This window comes from Haliaeetus albicilla, chromosome 18, assembly GCF_947461875.1.
Source record: "Haliaeetus albicilla chromosome 18, bHalAlb1.1, whole genome shotgun sequence".
Classification (NCBI taxonomy): Eukaryota; Metazoa; Chordata; class Aves; order Accipitriformes; family Accipitridae; genus Haliaeetus; species Haliaeetus albicilla.
In genome coordinates, this window is record NC_091500.1 from 16,496,496 (window position 1) to 16,512,769 (window position 16,274).

The following is a 16,274-nucleotide window of genomic DNA, read 5'->3' on the forward strand; positions in this document are numbered from 1 at the left end:
GATCTCCATTGACTATAATGTGCATTTAGATACCAAGAGTACATGTAGGCGTCTACATGGAGGCACCTAAATTTAGGGATCTTACTCTTGACCTGAATTCCACACCTTATACCTAGTTTCTAGAGATCCTCCTTTTCAGTTTCAAAATACCAGTTGTATGACTCAAAAATGACTCCCAGCGCTCTGTCCTATACCCAGCTCCCTAACGATGGCCATGAGGAAAGTAGCTTGTCTCCCTATATACTTGTCTTTGATGTTCTGGCCAGTTTCAGAGAAGGGAAAGGAGCAGGCTCTTCTTCACGACAGCACAGACTTCCCTGCTACACCTCTGAGCACTGGAGCAGGGCTCAGCCAGCACTGTTGCTCGGCTCAGCACGTGATGCAGGCAGTGTCCCAGTACCCTCACATCACTGCCAGCAGCAGGACACCAGCCCATGGCATCACCTTTTCCATAGAGGACTTCATCCCACTCCTGAAGTGCTCCGTCTTCAATATGTAAAGCCCTGTGCTCTCCCTCGTCGCACCAACGTAGACACAGCTAATAGAGTCAGACTTCTTTATCTGTACCTCGGGCACCTGTAGGACACGCTCACTGTGGGTGAACAGAGAGGCATTATGGTTGCATTGCAGTTTAATCAGGGGCCACGTGACGGCAGAGATTTCTCCATAAAGCCTCAAGCTGCAGCTCCAAGTGTTGAAGGGAGAATCTTTGCTTTTATTTCTTGTTATTGTAAAGGACATTTCTATCCTTTCTGCCTATGGAAGAAACCCGGACAACACGAGCAAAGCAAAACAAACCAACGAACCCAAGGTGAGCATCATTATTATTTTCCCCTAAAATCTGGTGGCTTCTAACCCAAACTCATAACAGACCAAGAATTCTTGCAATGGTGTAGGAAGAGAATTAATCTCAGCTTTATCTGGCATTTGTCTAGCCTGTCACTGAGAGCTCCTTTCACTGGCAATGAAGAGAAACAGGCACCTTCAAAGGGAGACTCGTCTTAGACAGGTGCCTAAGATATCACGTTCATGGGTATAAAACTTGACTAACTCTGAGCCAAGAACAAATCATATCTTTGCTGATCACTGCTGCAAACTCATAACAGATATTTTTTGGTTGTGCCATTTAAGCAGGTTTTAGGACATAAATGTTATTTGGATAGGGCAGCCAACTCCTTAACTTCATTAGTTACAGATTTTTTAAATTTATGTTTTTATCTTCCTTCAACAACTGGCTGCATTTTCTAATGTCCTGCTAATTACTTCTATCAGCTTCTCTTTCACCCTTATTAAATATTGATTTGTTTACAGAAGTTTTCACACCACCTCTTAATCAGAACTACTTTGTTAGTAGACTCATTTTTATAGATGAGCAAAATACTGTTTCTGTTTAACCATCCAAATAATCTTTTTACATTATTATTTTTGCTTCTTTGAAAAACAGCCACTTACCAAGCATCCAGAATATGCAACTACTTGTTGGACTTTCCTCCTGCTTGCACAAAATGTGTCTAACTGGGGCAGGATCACTTGCACCTAGGAAAAAACTCAGTATCTGTTCAGTGGTGAGTTTCTCTACCCTTAAAACAACTCTTCTAATTGACCTTCTGCATTGAACAAATAAAAGGCTGACCTTCCTCTATGGAAGGAGTATTTTAACTTATAAAAGTACACTGTAAAATTTTATAATGTATTGTAATTTTCAGGATTGCCGAGGCTATTTTATTACTAGCAACATGAGTTCTTGAGTATTTTGACTGGAATGGTAAGGCATGAGAGAGTACAGCCGAGATGATAACCAAATTCTTAGCATAGCCAATTTGGTGAAGAAAATACATTTGCAAAAATACATTTGCAAATATAGGAATTTTTAAAGTGAGTATCTAAAATTTTTCCCTTCTTATAAAAAAAAGTAAGTATTATTTTGTGTGCTGGAAAACATTCTTCCTGATAGAGAAGTCCTTCAACCATTGAATTTTTCTTCACTTCTGACAATATTGTTTATTTCTAGCCCCGACTTTCAATTTAATGAAGGAAACAAAGGCTGTATTTCTTTCTGGTAAATTGATGAAAACAATCTTCATAGGATTATATATCATATTTTTCTTCTGTCATTGCAAAATGTATTGAAAAATACGGTCTAAAATAACCCAGGCACAACCAGCCTGTGTGTCTATTTTAAAACAGGATTGTTGGATATTTTTTCCTCTCTGTTGGGTTTTACTTTCTACTCAAAACAGTAGCTTGCACAGGCTAAGATTAAATTTTTGCTAGAGCTATTTCAGGGGCAAACTATAGAAAAGGAAGAAAAATGTAACCGAACTAGATTTTGCATTTCTTTTTTCCAGTAATTTCTGTTTTATCTTTAGAGTACTTTGTTGCTGGAACGCAACAAACCAAGAGAAACTCTACGGCTGTGGGAAGGCCCCTCCGAACTGTTGGTCACTGGGAGCACTGAAGTTAAAACACAAACCCCGGTGCAGTCAATAAGGACCGAGAAGATGTCAGCAAGCTTTCCGTCAGAGCGAGGGACAGGACCGTCTCCTTGGTGGTGCAGTCTAGGGGGAACAGGCACCTTCCCAGCACCTCCTCATTAGTCACAACCTTCACTTTTTGTAGCAGTTCTGCTTAAATAATTACAGCCTGTTCCAGGCTGGACCGCTATTGATGTGGGACTGGGTAAGAGAGTGTAGGAAGGCTAGAGAAAGGCAAAATAAAAGGGAACTGAGAGCCCAGGACTCACATCACAAAACCACTGAAAAGCGCTGTTTTACATAGTTGGCTTGACTGATTGTTTTAATTCACTTTTCCAGCTCCAACTGCAAATAGCTTCAGGGCATAGTTGATGGAAAACTTCTCAATCCCACCAGACCTCCCTGGGACTTGTGCTGGGCAGCCACACAAAGAAAAAGGGGCTGTGGCTGGGGTTTGACAATACACTACCCACTGGCTGCTACATGAGGTGCTGCCAAGAAAAATGCAAGGCCCTTTCATTTCTCCATGGCAGAAGAGATGCTGCTGGTCAGCAGAAATGACACTGGGAAGCATGGGCTCAGAGCCCCAGCACGACAACAGCCCTGCACTATAAGCTGAGTTCACTAGTCTGGTGGGAGAGGGATTTTATTGAAATAGCCTTTTTGGATGACTCATAGCACTAGGAAGAGGAAGGAGTAACGTTGTCTCCTAGCAGCTCAACCAGAGAGCAGCTTCCCTGGCTCCTGTTGCAGCAGCTGGAAACCACGTGGCTGGAGGGACCTTCTGTGTGGCCACAGGCCACAGACCCCAGGCCAGGCTCCACCAGCATCTCCAAGAAGGGTTTGGCCATAAGGCTCTGGGTGCAGTTTCCTGCTGAGCTCCCTCTCCTTGGACTAATCCTGTGTCAACCAGAAGCCGATGCGTGTCCTACAACCTCCTCTCATTGCTTGTCAGGTTATACCATACAAGACCACAGATGAATCAGTCCTGGCATGGAAGGATCACAGACAGCACAGGCCACCTAAATAAAGCTGATGCACTGCCTGCTTTCACTTGCTAAAGTAGGTTAAGCATCTCTTCTCCCAAGACGAGAGGGGATTCATGATTATGAAATCTGTGGTGCCGCTGGTGTTATAGTCTCTTGTCATATGCATGTGTGCCAAATAGGCAAAACTCAGATCTTATTCTTCTGTAGTGCAAATGTGTGGTTTTGCAATTTGTGTATGTCGTTGTAGAACTGCAGGTTAAACAACTGAAGCGAACTCAAACTGAGGAGCTCTGAAACTGTGCCGCTGCACCAGATGAGACACCTCACTGCACTCTGCAAGCTCACACCTCCACTGGCACAAGCGTGCAGCGATCACACTGCAGCTCACCACAATACCTACGCACCTCCCTGCTGCTGGTATGTGCCTCTGCAACGCTGAACTAAGATCACTTTTGACCTGAGAATGCCGTGCTCTGTCCTTTTCTGTAAACCCCCCCGTTCATTTCAGCAGCTTGCAGGCAGGACATGTATTCTTCCAGCTTTTTAAGTCCTGACTGAAAATTGTGGAAAGCTTTGCTAACCTGAGAAGCAGCAGGGGAAGGGATATGGAGAAGGGAAAAGAATTTTAGTACAGAGAAGTTCTGCATGACTTCAAGACAAAAAATTGCTAGGGAAATACGTAAGACTGAAAACAAGACACAGCCAATGTGACAGTCTTGAAAGAAAAGCAGAAACTGAGGCAAAAACTTAGCATGAGTTGGGGAAGTTGTAAGTCTGGGAATTAGCAACTGAGAGACACCTTTGCTGGAGAAACTGAGACAGAAGTGAGTACTGTAACTTAATTTCAGTGTCCCACAAAGCCAGTGGCAGAATCAGGACTAAATCTCCCTATTCCCAATCCACTGCCTTTTACAGTGAGCCTGCCACATCTGAAAGGTGAACCCTGCCTCCTCATACTCCTGCCCAAAACAGAGAGGGATAAAGCTGCCTTCACTGAAATCACAGAATGTTTTATCACTAACTTCAGTAGGGACCCAACTCCATCCCTAACACTTGCCCTGATGACAACAGGTCCCCACTTGAGCAGCTTACCATATCAAATAGTGCCCAAGCTGAATATGTCATCAGATGAGGACCCTCAAAATTCACATGGTACAAGAACTAGTGTCTGCTGCCTCCCTCAAGTAGTTAACACATCCACTATGGGGGTGTTTGAAAGGAAGGACATCTTCTTCCTCCAGGAAAGAAGCGGTATGACTGAGGTGCCTTGCTAAAGGTACAAAACGCACCCAAGGTTGTACCACAATGACAATCTCATCCATGTCTTCCAAAGACCTGCAAATGAAATGGCTTTCGAAGGGATCTGAAAATGATCCCTTCTTCCCCCAGTATTAGGGAGGAACATCACTACTGAGAGCAACCTTTACAGCAATACTGCTTTAAATAAAAGAGATCAGGCAAATGAAAATGATAATGAAAAAATAATCAGCATATAGTGCGCCCTTTTATGTACTTTTTTTTTTTGAGCAAAGTTTTATGTGGTGTATTTGAAACTAAATCTAGAGTGTGCCTCTCATGCATCAGACAGGCTAACTATAAGATACCAAGACACTTGAAAGTCAGAAATGTAGGTGATTTTGATAACATCTTTGTATAGTGCAATAATAGCATTCAGTCACTCAAGGTCTTTCATTTTTGGAGCTGCCCCATATGAGCATGACATTCATTAGTTCAAACTCGTATCGTGCTACAGCAGTTCAGAAAAAAAAAGTCACTAAGAAGAGTATTAAAAATTGCATGAAGGAGTTTTTCCCTCGGGCATTTCTTTTCAAGGTCAGAAAGCCTCACTCTTGTTTTTGATGCTGACATGAAAACATCCGGAGAGATGACGTGACATGAAGACCCACACCTAATCCAGCTCTTTAATTTTGATAAACCTTCATCTTCACACAGTGTTTCAAAACTGACTTTGTTTGATCTCCATGAAATTAAAAAAAATATGTGCCGTGTTCCCTGACATGCCTGCTGTAGGATGTAGACACAGAAAACTGCACAGGGATCAGCAGAGCCTCCTGAATAAAAACTGCTCCAAACCCTCCTTCACCCAAAACAGAAGAAAACATTTTTGACAGTTGAAAGGCATGATGTGGGTTGCATCTCACAGCTTTTCTCTTATTGTACTCTTTGCTTCCAGCAAAGCAAAGTTCACTCGGTCTGCCGCGAGGGACCCTCTCCCCTCCAGAGGCTTCACACAGGACTGGATCCCAGGGAATGCACCCTGCCTGGACCAGGCATTCTGCCCTCCACCCCAAATCCCCAGCCCCTGCTTCCCCCATCACCCAGCCCTTGGAGGCCCCAAACCAGCATTTCACAGCGTCCGTTCCCAAAAATCGTTGGCAACATCAAGAGAAGAAACACACCTGTTTGGGTTCCTCTGTCAGATAAAGCATGGCTATTCCCAACGTGCCACGAGACTGTCAAAAGTCAAGACTTTCAAAATTCTGTGAAAAGATGGTTTATAGAGCTGTGTAGGGGCAATTGTATCAGCATTAAAAACAAGGCTTGTCAATATTTCATGACTTTCCCTTCCTCTCAACTCCAGCCTTCTTTGCAGGAAAAAAAGGGCCTTTCTTATAGTTCAGACGTATTTTTTTCATAAAAATTTCAGTTTTCCAATGACTGAGTTTCAAAATCTTATTCCTTGTTACTGTGTGATTTTGATAAAGTATCTGTGTGATTTAGGTACTTAAATCCTCTTCTGTAATAATGATGAAGACCCTGCACTGCCAATTCAGTAAATCTGGCTTTAGGGCTCCTATACAAACACAGAAGTCCCAGGAGCAAAATAAGCCCATGAGTTTGGAACAAATTAACTCCACAAGTTTTGAGATCCTCAAAAAATTTTTGAGAACTTTATACCTGCAGTTGTTAGACTGGAGTTGGGTACCACCTGCCCAAACCACCTTAAGTTTAGACCCATAGTGGTCTTTCCTGAAACCAGCATAAAAGCATGAAGCTGATATAGCCTCTGTGTTGTGTGCTCTGGTTAGTTTGAGACCATGACTGCATTCCTGGCATGCTCTGCTGGGTCACCCACAATGCCCAGTGCCCTGTCCCCTTTGCCATCCCCAGCTTCTCATGTTTGCAGTTTGATGCCCCCTTGGGTTGTGCAGGTGCAAGCCTTCACAGGGCTATGATGGATTCAGGATCATGGAAATCATCTGGGCTTTGCAAAAGAGAAAAGCTAAAGTTCTCTAAGAAGAAAAAGGAATATTTTTTCTGACTCATTAGACTTGATGGCATAGCCTGAAAAATAACAAGAGCAGCAAGGAGAGAGAAGCAAGTGACAGGAGTGTCGTGGTTTAACCCCAGTCAGCAACTAAGCACCGCATAGCCGCTTGCTCACTCCTCCCTCCCCGCTGGTGGGATGGGGAGAAGAATCAGGAAAAAAAGTAAAATTTGTGGGTTGAGATAAGAACAGTTTAATAATTGAAATAAAATATAATAATAATTGTAATGAAAATGAAGATAACAAAAAGAGAGAGAAATAAAACCCAAGAAAGACTAATGATGTACAATGCAATTGCTCACCACCTGCTGACTGATGCCCAGCGAGTCCCTGGAGCAGTGATCTGCCCCCCCCCCAGCCAACTCCCCCAGTTGATATACTGAGCATGATGTCCTGTGGTATGGAACACCCCTTTGGCTAGTTCAGGTCAGCTGTCCTGGCTATGCTTCCTCCCAGCTTCTTGTGCACCTCCTCACTGGCAGAGCATGGGAAACTGAAAAGTCCTTGACTTAGGATAAGTGCTACTTAGCAACAACTAAAACATCAGTGTGTTATCAACATTATTCTCATACTAAATCCAAAACACTGTACCAGCGACTAGAAGGAAAATTAAGTCTATCCTAGCCAAAACCAGGACAGGAGTCTTTTCTCGGGGGGGGGGGGGGGGGGGGGGGGGGGGGGGGGGAGGGTACATGGCAATACAACCTGAGCTTACTGAAAATCAGGAGGACCTAGGCTCCCCTCTAAGACTTCTGGCACCTCCATCAGGTGTACACCCTTCATTACTCCTGCTGCTGCCTGTACCCAAAGCTCCAGCCCCACCATCCCTCCCAAGGCAGGGCTAGCTCTTGCCTGCAGGCTGTCCCCAGCACAGGCAGCCTGAGCTCAGCCAGCATTTAGCATGCACTCTCACTGACATTTTGACTTATCTCATGCAGCGAAGAAAAAAACCAACCAAGCAAAGCTCCAAAAACAGTGGAGTTTTGTTTCTATGCTATGGCAAGGTTGCCTCGTGGCTTAACAACATGCAAGTTCAAACCAAAGCTTTCTGCAAGGTTGGGAAATTCATAAGCACAGCCTTGTGCATGGACTCTCAGGTATCTAATAGGGCTGAGCTCTCAATGCAGTCTTACCCTCATGGGAGCATATCAGAGTGACTCTTCCATACCCACCTCTGCCAGGACATTACATCTTTGAGACCACTGCCCCTCTGTAAAATGTTGCTGGAACTGGCTTTTGCGTGCATGCAGGGCTTCTCTCCAAGCAGGAAGACAGATGCCCCTACACAGACTGCAACTCTAAGCTTCATTTCCACAGGAAGCCAGCCTAAAATCTTGTGTAGAACAGTCCAACCATGCACAGAAAGGACATACACAGCCACAGTTAGTGCAGTGGATGGCTGGGCAGCCAGGATCAGCCCAGAGATCTCATCCTCCAATAAAGTTCACCCAGGAGGGCCTTGACTCTTCAGAGCCCTTGGCCAAATCACAGCTGCACCCAGGCTCAGCAGTCCCCAAGGATCATGAGCAAGACCAAAAGGAACCTCATCTAAAGTGAGATCAATTGCTATGGCTGAGTCAGCCAATGGACATGAACACATGCCCCAAGCTGCTGCACAGAAACCACGTGGACCCTGGGCAGCTCAGAGCCCATGAGGACTTGGGCAAGTCCCCATACGTGCTGCACTTGAGGAAGGACACACAGAGGTGGCAGATGAAGAGCAGCCCAACAGCACACAGTGCCATGACCCAAGATAGCTTGGCACTGTTCAGACGCAAATCTCAGCTTCACTGTTTTACTGAGCACAGTCCAGCAAATCCATTTACTCCCATGCTAATGCTTGTTTTTTCACCCTCTAATTTACAACAGCTTTCTAACACAGATAGCCCTGTACTGTGTATACGGAAGGCTTCAGTGTTGACCTTTAAAGCTAATGGCTCTGTCTACATTTGAGATATTTGCACTTGTACACTTAAAGCCAGATCTTGGGCTGATAAACACTGTGAGCAAAATTGCTGACACTCCCGTCAGGCCAAACAGAGCTCCAGAGTCACACTTGTGCAGTGGGTCTGCCATGGGGACGGATCCAAGGGAGCCATCCTGCCCTGGGATCAGGATACTTCTCACAGTTCAGTAGAGCAAGATGCTGCTGCTAGTTTTTGGTCAGCAGCAGCATCTTTCCAGCTACAGTGGCAAATCTGGAAGGCAAAAGGACCAAAGGATCTGCACTGGCTCAGTGCTCACAGCAGTTTCATTTCGTTCCTCGTAACACCCAGGCAAGATGCTGAAGTAAACAGCTCAGCTGCCCCAGTGGTGCTTTCCTGTCAAGAATATATTTCAGTGATGCAAAGCTTTCTTGGAATAAGGTACCATAACACTGAAGTTACCTTCATTGACACTATCAGCCTTATCTCCAGTGACAGTTCATCATACACTCTCACCTGGTATGTTTTCATGTCCCAGCACAGTCTAAAGGCACTGTGAGCACTGTCTGCCGAACACAAGAAACTGGTGCTTCAGGGAACTTTCAACCTAGAAAGAACACACACGAGAGAAAAATAACATTAAATGACCATCCTGTCCACAGTCAGCCTGGCTTCTGAGCACAGCACTCAGCATCAAGTTACAATGAGGAGTTAACATTATCTGCTCATGTGCCTTGCAGAATAACACAGTCTTATGAAAGCCAATGTAACAGATTTCTTCATACTTTAATGATCTTACTAGTAAGATCTACGAGTGCTAATACCCTCTGCTAGACCAACAAAACCTTGGGCATTAGGTGACTACATAGCTGAAGGTAAATGGGAACTTTCATGCCTGAAAGAAGGTGGCTAATGTTCCTGATGCAGAAATATTTATTTCAAACCCCTGAAATGTCAAAAGCAGAATTTTGGTGTTACAATTATGTATTTTTCACCAGACCTTCATGCAGATAGAAGTCTTCATATACCATAAACCTGCATTAGAGACAGGCACATAACAGAAAGCACTTTAAATCTGCACAGGAAGACTTAGAAGCAGCAAATACCTGGTCAAAGGAAAAAAAGAGAAGAAAAAAAAGGCATTTTCCCTCACCTCTGACTAGAATATCTAGGATCCCAAAAGCCGTTTTCAAGTAATTTCATGGAACTTTTTGTTGCCTCCAGTAAAGTATTCGCAGACATCACAACCTCGTATAGCGAATACGCACTTGTCCATGATCTGCATCTAAGGAGTTGCCTATTGTTAGTTAATGAGTAGACAGCAATTTGGAGTTATTTTAGCACCAACACATGCCAGGAACAGGAAACAAAAAGTAGCAATGAGAAACAAGCCAAGGCTGAATAAAAAAAGGAGGTTCTGCTGCCTTTCAAGCAGTTGTAGGAACTGGCCCACCCACCACATCTCTAACACCAGTTCAGCCTCCAGGCAGTGGCAGTCATGCTGTGGTGCGGTATAGAAACCTAGACATGGCAGTGACCCCAGAGATCAGCTAGTCTGTATGTATCTCCCTGCTCAAGGCAGGCTCTGGTCTGCTTTAGCAGGTCCTGATCCATCCCTAAGCTGTGCAAAAGCAATGTTGCTAGTAGACGTTCCCCAGAGCTGGGGCCATGTCTTCAAGTATCTCTTCCTCTGTGTCCTGGTTTCAGCTGGGATAGAGTTAACTGTCTTCCTAGTAGCTGGTACGGTGCTATGTTTTGAGTTCAGTATGCGAAGAATGTTGATAACACTGATGTCTTCAGTTGTTGCTAAGTAGTGTTTAGACTAAAGTCAAGGATTTTTCAGCTTCTCATCTGCAGCCAGTGAGAAAGCTGGAGGGGCACAAGAAGTTGGCACAGGACACAGCCAGGGCAGCTGACCCAAACTGGCCAACAGGGTATTCCATACCATGGGACGTCACATCTAGTATAGGAACTGGGGGGAATGGGGGCAGAGGAATCGCCGCTCAGGGACTACCTGGGTGTCGGTCAGCAGGTGGTGAGCAATTGCACTGCGCATCATTTGTACATTCCAATCCTTTTATTGTTACTGTTGTCATTTTATTAGTATTATCATTATTAGTTTCTTCTTTTTTGTTCTATTAAACCGTTCTTATCTCAACCCACGAGTTTTACTTTTTCCCAGTTTTCTCCCCCATCCCACTGCGGGGGGGGGGGGGGGCGGGAGGGAGTGAGCAGCTGTGTGGTGCTTAGTTGCTGGCTGGGGTTAAACCACAACACTCTGCTAGACTAGGACATACTCCAAGAGCAAAAGACTGCACTGGCAGGCTGGGGAGACCCAATAACACAGTCCTAGTGAGATGTACAGGACTGCTGTGAAGCAAATGGTGGTTTTGTGGCTCAAAACCAATTTCAGGCTTAACGCTGCAAGGACTTTGTGCATCCGGCAGGGAACAAGTACCCAGCAGTGTCAGTCATGGTGAAGCCCCTACAAATACATGAGAGGTCTTAAACACTGAATCATAATAGTGCAGCTTTGGTTCCTCAAAGAGCTTGGCAAACATCCACCCACCTTCAGCTTCACAGCTGCCCATCAAACATGGGCAGGCCCTTAACTGGGTGTCCAGAGCAAGTGTCCCTTGTGCAAATGAAAGTTGAACATGGTACTGTGACATTGCAACTTTTCACTTAGCAAGCAGGCAATTATTCTCCTTGTTTAATTGTGTCCGATGAGTGACACACACAGGCCCCATGCTGTTAAAAATTTGACATATCGTTTTATTTATCATAGCAGCTTCTACAGTTCTACAAATGGATGACACACAATCCATTATCATTTTGGAAGCATTATTATTCATGCAAACATGTCCCAGAACCTTGGACTTTTTTTTTTTTTCACATTCCTTTTAAATTCAGATTGCAAATTCCCTATCTTGCCAATGAGATTTCCTCCTCCTCACCAACCCAAAATAAATTAGAGAACAAGCTGCTATCTCTAAAAGCTTTATAAATAAAACATACAGCACATACACACACAAAGGCTACAATTTTAGAGTACTTTTGTATCCTGGATGGATTTAGAGATGTCATTGCAAACACACAGATGCTGCTAGTCACGGGAGCTTAACAAGTGCTATGCCAGTTTGACATCCCATCAGATTGCGGCCCTTTGTGGCAGTTGAGGCTTCCCAGGGCAGAAAGTAACATGCCAATTGCTTCTATCAAGGAGAGAAAATAATGGTAACCACACCAGCAGATTCTTCAAGGGACAGAACTAAAATTACTCTTTTCTGGCTCAACTATATAAAAATTATGACAGTTCAAAAGAATGCTAAAGGTTTGCTTTTTTCTTTACTTCAAAAAGGAAATATCTTTCCTTAAAAAAAAAACCTATTTTAATTTTATTTTCTTCTCTTTTCCAACAGAAATATTCAAAATACAAAGAGAGGACAAGAAAAAAAAAGTAGTTCCAGAGCTAAGAAAGCCTGTTTCTTTCTACAAAATTGTGCTGATTTTTAACTCAATTAACACAAAGCTGCTGTTTAGGCATCGCCCATCTGTCAGAGATGCCTGCAGGGGACGGCTGCTGGAGGTGGCCTGGTGGAGGGACGGGCTGCAGCAAGGTTTCCTTCCCACAGCATCTAACACAGCCTCGAAGCTTTCCATGGCTTCCAGCCCTCCACACGCTCAGAGACTAAAAAGGCAGAAAAGATGAAGGAAAAGAATGAAAATTGGAGCAGGAGAAAAAGACAGTCATGTATCCTCCTATGCCACTAGCACCCACTGCGGGTGAGGAGGAGGCCAGCTATCTCCCTGCCTGCCCAGGGATCACAGGGACCGGCTGGAGGATGCTCTGTCGGATCCCAGCACGGAGCAGCGCAGGAAGCATGCGGTTCCTCCATCCAACCCTGAGCAGGTCCCCCTGCACCAAGCTTGAGGCAATGAGTCCGGGACTGCAGAAACCTCTGTCTGTCCATCTAGCTCACAAAATAAGTGCCCAAATAATCGCTTTGCTTTTTTAAGGGCTTAAAAGGGCCCTAAGGGATCAAGCAGCCGGATTCAACAACCAAAACAGGGTCTGTGGACCAGTGCCCATCACAAACGCTGTTGTCCCAAGCCAGGTTGCAGACACGGTTAGCTTCAAGTGCTGTAGTGACCACTAAAAAGCTGATATGGAAAATGAGCTTTGCTGGAAGTTTTAAAAGGAATGATGCATTTTAAACGTTTTTGAGGTCAGGTTCACCCTGCAGGACTCAAGTGGCTCCACGCCTACAGAAAGCTCTCTATTAGACTTTCTCCTAACCAGGTAACACAGCCTAATGCACTGCCCTGACTCTCAGCAGTGAAGCAAACACAGAAACCCTGCGTGTCTCTGCCTGCCCAGGGTGTTGTCTGACCCCCCCTAGCAGCTTGCCGAGGCAGGATGGGCTGGGAGGCTGTTTGGAAAGCCCCAGCCCTGACTAATGCTCTGCAGAGGGAAGCATCTGGCCTCACTGGCTTTTCCTATGAAATAGGATACATACAAACTTCGTATCATCTTTGTCTGCCCTGAAACAGGGGATTTCATCACCCATATGTGCATCTGATTTTTTGGATGATGTTAAGCTCCTGGCCTCAGTGAAGGCCCACAGTAAACAGAGCTAACAAACACCTCCTTCCACGCCTGTTAGAGTCATTGACCTCCATTTTCACTGCATTTCCCCTGTTCTTGGGTTAGGAGGAAGAGCAAAGGACACCAAGCTGACCTTCGGCATCAACACGCAGTATCTCCACACTGTTCTCCCAGCTTGTTTGGCTCAGTTCCTTTGCAAACCAGACAGCCCCAGCCTCCCTTCACACAAACCCTCCTCTGGTGTTGGCCATGGGGGCTTATCCCACCCTAAGTCCATCATGTTTTTTGGCAATGGGGCCTGAATCCACCCCACCTGACTCCAGGCACCTACCTGGGACACCTGCATTAAAAGCCTGACCTTGACTAGATAGGCAGCCCCCTGCTTGTACTCCCACCCCGCAGAGACAGACCGTGCATGGCCTCATCCTGCACCTCCAACTCCAGTGCATGAGTTGAGCCCGTGCCCGAGCTCCCCACAGCACTCGGTGTGGCACTGCCACCGAGCAGTGCCACACTCCTTGAGCAAGCCCAAGCATCCATCCAGGCCAGCCATGAGGAGGTGGGAGGCTCAGACCAGGGGAGCAGCAGCAAAATGAGGTCCCTGTATGGGACAGAGCACTCATGCTGTTGCTACCAGGTGGTTTAAGCAGCTGCCTCTCGCTGCCTCTGTGAAGCCACTTTTTCCTACCGGTTATTTACTGCTGCTCAGCAGAGTCTCGCCGGGACACAGCTGGGGCTCACATCAAACTGGCAAGGCTGTCACGCACATGCGCTACGGCTGAAAGCCAGAGTCCAAGGGAAGGTGGCAACAGGCAAGGGACAAAGGACAAAAATCAAGCTGCCATCTTAAATGTGATTTCAGTGATTCAAAGGAGTCATTTTGTCAATCCACTGGTTAATGAGTCAGCGGCACCGACACAAGGTCAAATCACAACGGGGTAAGAAAGAGCATTTCTCCAATGCAATCATTTATTTCTCCATTTCCAGTTCTCCATTTCAACTTGAAGAGCAGCACTAAAAAAGACAGCGAAATCAGCTTTCCATCTAAAGAAGACTTGTAAGAAACCACAAGTGCCAAGCATACCTCCTCTCCACCCTTGTCTCTTTTCATAGGAGCCCAGTTCCCTAATCTGCTACAGCTGCCAGTTCTTCAGCAGTGAGAAGTATTTGTAATGGCCATTGCTGAATGTTACAGGAACACTGAAGAGCAACTGGAGATCAATTAAACAGCCTTATCCCTAAGCAGCAACACATTGAAATGCAGAAAAGGCAAGCGATAACCAGCAATGGGTCAATGCAATGCACCAGCTTCATTAAAATTGATCTACCCATAAAAATAAACTCTGCTGAAGTACAGCTAGGGTTTCATCTTATTTGGATGTGATCTTCAGCATCAGCTGGTAGTAACAAGATGACTTGATGAAGGCAAGAGAAAAACAAGGCATTAATTATGTAAACTCCTTGGTTCTAGGTACTAAAGTACATCAAAATCTTCACACCTTCAGAGTTCAGGACAATTCAAAGAAGTAAGCTTTTTGGCTCATGTCTCTCCCTCCCTCTCAAAGGATAGGATACAGCATCTGAAGCAGTACTCTGTGATCAGTCCCTCTGGTCCTCTGACCATGCTGCCCTAGAGGGGTCATCCTTCACTTCAGAATCATCTTTAGCCATATCTCTCCCTTCAGACATGATCTAGTTTATTAAAAGACATAGCAGAGGGAGACTGAAATGGCCATAAGATGGGAAGAAAGAGTGGAGGAGCCTAGATATTACTCTTAGTTTGGACAGGTCTGCGGGCACAGCTCTAGGTGGGACTCTGAAATAGACAAAGCAGCAGATGGTGATGGCAGCAGATGAGAGACTTCCCCTCATCACTGTCCTCTCCACGTTTGGAGGAGGTATTTGGTGAGCATCCATCCCAGCCATCCTGGATGTTATTTCTACATGTCCTCCCAGCTGTTTCCATCAAACCTGAATCCCTCAAGTATTTTGCATATTTTGCTGAGACTGGGACAGCGGCTTTCAAAAGCAAACAGGACTGAGACTGTACCCTTTGTCAAAACCATCTCTCTAATGCTGTTACAGCCATCCTAATTTACTGATTTTCACTCTACTAGAGGTACCCTAAGAAGGGTTGAGACCAGAAATAGGACTACATCTGTAATGAGGTGACACAACACACTACACCTGAGCTTGTTTTTGACCCTGGAGGGTAGTTTCAATCCAGGACAGAATTTCACAGATTTACTTTCCCATACAAACTTTTCCAGTTTCTAAGAGAAACAGTTCTCTTTCATGCTGCCTTTTATTATAATTTTTTGGTGAGATGAAACTGAGCAAACCTGAGTAATTGTGACATATAACATGACAAAAAAATAAAGACCATTTCAGATGAGCATTTTTCATTTATACTGTTCTATCTTATTACGCTAAGACTGTTGACCTTATTAAGAATATCAGTTTAACAGCCCACTTCAGAAAGATCTGTATATCCACCTGAGTGTTAAACTGAGTGCTTGAAAGACATATTAAATTAAATAAAGATTGACAGCTTACTGTTTGTATCCTACCAGTCAGTCAAACACTGCTTACTTCAGCATCTACATGACATACACAAGACTGACAAGGGTGTATCTCATGGCCTCTGTATCTCTCCAAAGCACACCTATCTTTACATAGATACCTTTGTTGCAAGGCCTTCTTTTTATTCTTTGCTTACACAGCATCTAGCACAATGATGCTCTAGCTTGTGACAGAGCTCCAAGGCAGTGTCACAAAGAAAAAGAAAAAAACCCCACAGTAATAGCCATACAAATAGTCTTTAACACATATCAGGATTTTACTAACACCCATTAACTGAGTCTTAGAAACCTTGGAATTTCTTTCCAGTCTAAAGGCTGTGGCAATATGACTTGTGCATCTGTTTTGGGTTTGTGTGGCGGGGTTTTGGTAGCAGGGGAGGGGCTGCAGGGGCAGCTCCTGTGAGAA

At 44.8% G+C, this 16,274-nt stretch overlaps 1 long non-coding RNA gene across 1 annotated transcript; it reads left to right on the plus strand.

The window, feature by feature from the left end:
- Positions 1-443: 443 nt before the first annotated feature.
- Positions 444-5,425, plus strand: LOC138689898 (uncharacterized). Its single transcript, XR_011328691.1, has 4 exons — positions 444-811; positions 936-1,009; positions 1,445-1,565; positions 2,370-5,425. It is a non-coding gene; the product is annotated as an uncharacterized lncRNA (long non-coding RNA).
- The last annotated feature ends 10,849 nt before the right edge of the window (positions 5,426-16,274 follow it).